Genomic DNA, 7,830 nt, shown 5'->3' with positions numbered 1-7,830 from the left:
TAATAATGTATTGGAAATAGGGAATGAAATGAATTGCCTATAAGGAGATAGAAGCTTGAAAATAAGATCCATAATTCTTGTTCAATAACGTTAATGAAAATTATGAACGTTGATGAAAATGGCCATCATGTCAAGCAGTTATTCCTGGATAATTATTTTTTTTTCTTCAGCAACCCTCCTTCCCATTTTATCTTTAAGGTTTCAAACCTCCTGGCAGGATTGAGCCACACAGTTCAATTTCTGCCCAGCCTGTGAACTCCACATACATGTCACCATGCTGCTGGGGTTATGGCACTTCATTTGGAAGCTGCTGAGACTTGATTCTGGCAGTTTTACTTCAAAATGGGTTAACCTAGAGGTGAAGAAAGTCTTTAGGGTTTTTTTTTTCGCCGAAGACTAGACACAGTTCATAACATTGACTAATGTTAAAAACTGTATTTTCAAGGAGAATAACCCAGCTTTGTCATAACACAGAAAGGTGGAAGAAGAGTTTTGACCTGCATGGGCTTTGCAGAGGAAGAGGAAAGCTCAATATTAACTCCTGCCACGTCTCTTCAGTGGTTTTTGTAGCAGCAAACTACCTATAAAATAAAAATGAATACAAAATGCCCTAAACATCTCAACATCCTCAGTTGGTTTCCTTTTAATAAATATATGATGAATTTAAACCTTTTGAAATATATAATGCGATTCTCCACTGCAGACTTGATAAAACTGTGTTCTTGATTTTCAGAAAAGAAAGAAACAATTTGCCAACACCAAGGGCAAGATATTATTTTTACATTATAGTAATAAAAAGGGCTTTGTTTTCTGAGGCCTGAAATACTGGGCTGAACTGAGATAATTAGGTTTTCTTTAAGCTGCCCCAAGAATTGAGAATCTTTATCCTTTGTGAGATATCTCTCACCAAGTGCATGAAGCTTTTTAATGTGTTGCTTGTTTCTCCCTTTTCTAGGGCTTGCTGCAGGTGTTCCTTCTGTCTTTTCCTTTTCCCCCTCCTGTGCACTCCAGAGCTCTTAGATCTCTGATAGTTTTTATTTGTACATATGACACTTGTGCCTAATTTCCAGTCTTGGATTTCAGAAAAGTGCAGCACCAGCTTGTACTTTGAAAATAAATACAGTGGCAACCAGCCACTGTAATCAAATGAATATTTTTACTATCAGGGCACATTACAATTCAGCTCTAGAGCATTTCAACTCTCGTTGAACTCGAGATTTGGTTGGAGTTGAATATATGAAACTGTTAAAAGCCCATTTAAATAAAACATTGGCAGGGGTCCCAAGCCAAAGCCCAGGGATGTCAATGAGAGACGTTTTCTTGGCTTTAGAGCACTGCATGTCTGGCTTTAGAGAAACAGGGTTTTTTTCCAGTTATATTAAAGCCATTCTGGGTTAGTCATTTACTTTTCAATAAAATCAGTCTTCCATGGCCAGTAACAAAGCTCACAGGTGAGTGCATGGCCACCCACAGGCTGCAAGAGAAAACAAAGGCCACATGTCAGGCTAATAATGAGCAAAGTAAAGTACATGTCACAAGTCATTAAAGATCCATTACTTAGAAAGTAAAAAAGAGTTAAAAAAAAAAAAGTAAAAAGACTTCATGTCAGAAAGTATTTCCAGAGTACACATTAAATATAGCAATTACAGGAGATACTTAAATGGAAATATGGGAGAAATTATGTCTTTTCAAGCCTCTTTCTTGTATTTGGGCAGCTGCGCATTAGAAGAGTGCCAAAACAGGGCTGCCTTCAGCATTCTTTTCTTATTCCCAGCGACTTGTATTCTGCAAATTGATATTAATGAATCACATCAGAGGAGGACTTGGGTTGGAAGGGACCTTAAAAACCATTTAATTCCAATGCCCCTGCCACGGGCAGAAACAAATTCCACTAGCCCAGGGTGCTCCAAGCACCATCCGACCCGGCCTTGGACATTTCCAGGGATGGGGCATCAACAGCTTCTCTGGGCAACCTGTACCAGGCCCTCACCAGAATTTCTTTCTAACATCTAATTTAAATCTCTCCTCCTTTAGTTTAAAACATATTGACATTCTGGTTAAAAAAACCCAACCCAGGTTTGTGTCAAACCAGAGGCCGAATCCTAATGTTCTGAAGGGTTTTGACTCATTTCTGCTGCAGAAAACAGCCCTTTCTTGAATGCAAGTGTTAGAACTGCCAAGAACAAACCGCCCAGTGTGGGTCTGTTGTGCTGACTGATTAACATAACCCATGTCCACGTACTTTATGGCCTTTTGAGAGCAGTTTGATCTGCAGAATAGACCCCTTTGCTCAGGAATATAAAAATCCTTCACTTTGACTTGTAGATTCTAGTCCATGCAGCCTCTGCACTCAGCAAGGTTCACAGCAAGGGTTGTGCTTCTGAAGGTCTGTAACAGTTTATGCAAAGGGTGCAAATAATGATGGTACCAACTGCTTTCATCTGCTTTCATTCATGTGAAAGGCATAGAAGCAAAAGTTATTGTGTTACTGCTGTCAATACAGCTTACATTGCATGTGCAGAAAAAGAGGAAGCAAAAATCCCTTTGTTGGTTGTACTACAAGCCAAGGAATTTTGCATTCTTCCTCATTGTCCCCCAGGTGGGAAGACTGTGATAAGAAGGAAAACACAGTTGAAAAGACTGTATTGCCTCAGCTTCAGTTTTTCTGACATGTACTCAGTGTTTCAAACTTATCAGACAGGAAGGTGAAAGCCTTTTCATTACAGCACCTTAAAAGCTTTGCAGGCAGGTTTCAGGCTTGGCAAGTACTTTTAGCAGGTTATCTCTGTTACTAAGATAAAAACATCCCAAAGGGTCATTACTGTGAAGTTTAGAAACATTTGGACCGGTTAGTAGCTAATTTACAATATAATTTCACTCGTGGGCTGTATTTCATTGTAAAGGCATTTTCTATGTTTTGGGGACACATTTTCAAAGCATTTTTCTAATTATTTAATCTGTGGGTTTTGAACAGGTGTTTTGCAACTGGAATTCTACTTATGGCTTTGAATATCACCTCTTTTCACATATGCCCAGACCTATGGACAAGGCAGGGGTTCTCACAGAGGTCAAGCCCGCAGCCCCACTGACACCCCACACATCCTGGGTCTCAGGAGGAATAAACCCCAGCACAAACAGAGGCCACCAAGTAGCTCTGCAGAAGAAAATTTGGGGTCCTGGTGCACACCAAGCTGCCATGAGGCAGCAGTGACCCTGGGGGAGGGGTGTTGGACAAGATGATCTGCAGACGTCCCTTCCAACCTCAGCCATTCTGTGATTCTGTAATATTGCAGGTCTCTAAAAGACCTATTTTAGATCTGCATTTTCCCCCAAGCACCTACAAATAGTCTTTAGATACTTTCCAGACCACCACACTTTTTCCTGCTGTGTGAATGCAAGTCTTGAATGCAGGGAAAGAGCACGAAGAGAAATCTTCAGACCAGCAGAGGAGCTCTCATACCAAACCTCACTGCATATGAAGATGTTCAGTAAAGCAAAAAATCAAGGTCATAAAAATCCTTGCATATGAACTGCTTATCAATAAAGTCATTTGGGAAATTTGAAAGTGGTCATTGTCACAAAGGGAAGGATGCACACTTTGCCAGCTGGTTAGGTGAAACAAAACTCCTGTCTTGGAAATGATGATAATGATGGGAACTGAGATAATGATGGGAATCAGAATTGTTACCACACCAAAGGACAGATATCGCAAGGCCAAGAGCTTTTGATCCCTGTTTCTGTTACACAAGCAAACATATAAAGGAATATACAACAAATTTGTATATCTACATGATGATTCCATAATGTCTTTTTAATGGTTTGCCTTCCGCACGAGATCAAATCTTCATGAGGCTTCAAGAAATCTATCACTGTCATGTAAATCAATCTGCCACAGAAACTGCATCATTTCTCTTTATATTTCTACATTTTTTACCACTTTGTCCAACACATTCCTGCCCCCCAGGCCATTCAGAAGTGTGATAAGAAGAGCAAGAAATTACTCGTACTTTAAAACTTCCATTGCTTGAAAAAGTGATTTGCTCTTTCTGTGTTAAATTTTATCAGTGTTGTCACTTTAAACTTATCACACTACTGATAGTGAGTGTAAAGGCAGATACTGGAACATGAAATATGATTTTGAATCTAACACTAAAGGGCTATCACAAACTCCTTTTGAAAAACGGCTCCTTGTTTTCAGTACTGAAGGTGCAGACATATGGAACTTTACATGTGTGTCCTTTTGCACGTTGTAAGCTGCTTATATAAAGTTTTACAGTTCCTTCTCTCTGGAGACTATTTCCCTGTCTTTCAAAAAAGGAAAGTACTAAAAAATAGACTTGAAGTTCTTAGGTGCTCATGACTGTTGCATTTTTAGAGCAAAGCAACACTTGCAAGAGTTATATATAAAGTTTTAACCATTTACTTGCAATGACTCTTGGCTTTAATATTCCTGAGTATTGCACCCACCCCAAACACTCTACACAAGCATTTTTGCAGCGTGGAACAAACTGGATGTGCACTATTTGCACACACACCATCAACTTACTCACCCCCAAAGTTTACTCAGCTCAGGAGAGAGAACATGGCACCTGTGCTATGCCACGAGTAATGAAACTCCACATACAGATTTGAACACAGATCTCAGTTTCAACAGAAAGAGATTTCAGTTTGCTCCTTTAGCACCTCTTGATGAGCTCTAAGAGCAACAGAAGACCTTCTCCTTTCCCTTGGCTTCTTGCCCAACAAATTTTGCTCACTCACAGGCCTGAAGTCAGCTCTTGATTGTGTTTTGATGTTTCTGCCGACCTATTACCGTATTGACCTTGTGGCAGCCAAAACATGGATTTGTGTTCTCATTTTTCCCCTGCACTCCTTCCACTCAATCAAACAGGCACACAAACTTCCACTCAACAGGAGAATGCTTTTAAGCCGTGCTGGTGCTCCTGGGAGCAGTGTCACAGGCAATCTCTTTTCTCTGTATAGAAACACAATTAGCTGACTGCCAAGACTCGCCTTTTTTTGCCTCTTGTTTTGCTTTGCTTCTCCCCACCTTCAGAATATAGCAGCCATATTGGACCTTGTCGTGGAAATTACAAAATAGTATTAAAAAAAAAAAAAAAATTCTTCTGTGGCAGCTCCTTCTATTCTATGAAATATTTAGTGAGAGTGATGTAAAGTACTGGATTTTTAATTTGGTATAAAGTGCTGGGGATGACTTTTTTGTAAGGTGAAAGTGTCCATTTGAGTTATCATCAGGTGACACTGCTTGCTACGGAAACAACAGATCCAAATATGTCTTCAAGGCACTTCTCATCCTATTTTTTTGTATGTGGGGCCCACACAAAATTAGATTGAAGTTTGCCCTCAGTCCCTTACACAGCATTACAATCCCACACTGCCTTACATTTTTAGCACCAGTTATGAAACTTGAATGCTTGAGAGCTGCTGTGTGTCAACAGAATCACTTCCACTCCATAAAGACTTCATTGTCCTGCCCTTGTTTTTGCTCATTTTCCTCTCTATATTTGGAACCATTTGCAATATACCCCAGCCTGTATCAAAAGCCCTCTCAGCACCTGCCTTTTCTTCTGGGGATCGTATTAACCAGAGATGTCTCTGGTGACATATCCATTTGGATGGAGGGACTGGTGGAAGGGGCTGGAGCTGAGCTATCTGTATCAAGCACTGGATATATCAATTTTCAGCTCTGCTGCTGGCTTCCAGAGTGCTCTTGACCAAAAGCACTCAGTCTTTTGGTTCCTTGGTTGTCTGTCTGGACAGCACAAATTAATCCTGTTTCCTGCTTCTGTATTTTGATATCAATGTTGGGAGACAGGGCAAATATGCTGTAAAAAAGTCCCAACTGACAGAGTCTTTATTACTTGGGTACTGCAAACTTTGCAAAATCTGATTTTCTCTCTGACTTACACCAATATTGGAAGCAGAACTGGAAGCATTCAGTCTGACTCGTGGATCAGCAGTCTGTTCATCAGAAGGCATTTAGGCATGGCTCATTACTAGGAAGACTGTTAGACACATTTGCATACATAATGCTTCTAATAGGTATTTATTCAGGGTTTCCTAATGGCTCTTTACTGAAATAGATGGAGCTGATTGTCCATTTCAGGCATAGCTGGAGGCACAGAGCATTGAGGAGCAGTTCAGCACCAACACCCACCACCACAGCACAAGCTGGTTGTCTGTGCACACCAGGATGTGCTGGAGCATCAAAAATTTGGGACATCCACCCCAGAAAATCAAGACTGGTGAAGCTGGTGGAGAGGGAAATGCATCATGAACCATAGAGGATTGACCTTGGGTGACTAAGCAACTCTTCATTTAAAGGTGGAGAAAATGAGGAGTCTCATGTCTTTTCCTAAATCTAGGACCAGATCCAGCTCTGCATTTTGCAGGATTTTTTTTGTACACCATTCAGACCCAGACTCACCAGGATCCAACGTTTGTGCAGACCTTTCTTCCCAGGTGTAGGTTCCTGAGAGAAACACCACAAATCAATGATCAGTGTGGTATTTTGCAGCTGAGGCTCCTCGGTGACAGCACTCAGTGATAAAATCAGCACGTCCTTGTTCCTGCTGCATCTGTCAGGCTCAGCGTTGAGTTCATTTGATTCCTGAAGGTTTCTTAAGAAATCCAGATTCCCATGGTTTATACTCTGTGCTGAAAGTGGGAATGCAGCTATTATGACAACATATTCGAGTTTTTATCCACAGTAAGAACTACTTCTACTACCTTTTTATAAACTGGTTAAGATGGGAAGAAATATCTCTAAGATATGACTCGCATTGATGCAATTAAAACCAAAAAAACCAATCTTTTTAAAATGTAATGTATCAGTTTAGAGAAAAAAAAGTGCAGGTGAGGAAGAAAGATGATTTTTTTTCTGGGTAACAACTACTATAGAACCTGAAAACTAAAACAAAAAATGCTTTAGTTTTTCCAGACTCTATCCAGAAAGGTAAATAATTTGTTATTAATTTTATCAGATAACATAGCTACAGCAGACCTTTTCTCTTAACCTTTGAATTATACAAAACCTGTGATGTGTGATCTGGCAAAAATCTTGTTAGAGATACTGAAACGGTCTCACATTCTACTGATTGCAGGTAAGTTTTGGGTCCCACGCTAAATTTTGGGTCCCCAGTAATGTAGTCAAAATGAAAATAAAATATAAATATATTTTTTTTGTAATTAAAAAAAACAACAACAACAACAAAAAAAAAACCCACCAAAACCAAACACAAAAAACCCCATAGAAAATTGTTGTTAAAAATACGATGCATTGGAAATAAGGATGTGCCAGAGAGAGGTTTGGCAGGGTCCCTGCCCATTTGGATTTTGGTGCAAATGGTGAACGATGTGGTATCACTTCCCTGTGGACATTTACACGATGGGCAGCTGGACATTCAGCCCTGCTGGGGTAATGGTACCTGGGTGAGCCCAAAAATGCACAGATTAGAGGATGAAACAGGTTAAACCAAGCCAAAACTCCAGGTAATTCAGCTTCCAAACCTACAAATTGCTGCTGAGTGCCTTTCTCAGGGACATTCATCACAGTCAAATTTGTATGGCAAGGCAATAGGTGGCCTCCCAGTGACAGAAGAGCTCTAAATTTAAAAGTAAAGCACCAGATTTCTTCAACAAAATAGTGGATTCTCTTTTTTTTGTTTGCTTGCTTTGATCATTTTAAAAGATGTCAATGTAGATACGGTAGATCAGATTTAGAGGATATTTTTGCCCTTGTTATGTGTATACGTTTATTTTTTTAAATATACACACAAATATCAATGCCCTCAGGTTATAGATCTTCAT

Source organism: Aphelocoma coerulescens, chromosome 1 (genome assembly GCF_041296385.1).
Source record: "Aphelocoma coerulescens isolate FSJ_1873_10779 chromosome 1, UR_Acoe_1.0, whole genome shotgun sequence".
Classification (NCBI taxonomy): domain Eukaryota; kingdom Metazoa; phylum Chordata; class Aves; order Passeriformes; family Corvidae; genus Aphelocoma; species Aphelocoma coerulescens.
This window is presented reverse-complemented; position numbering follows the sequence as displayed.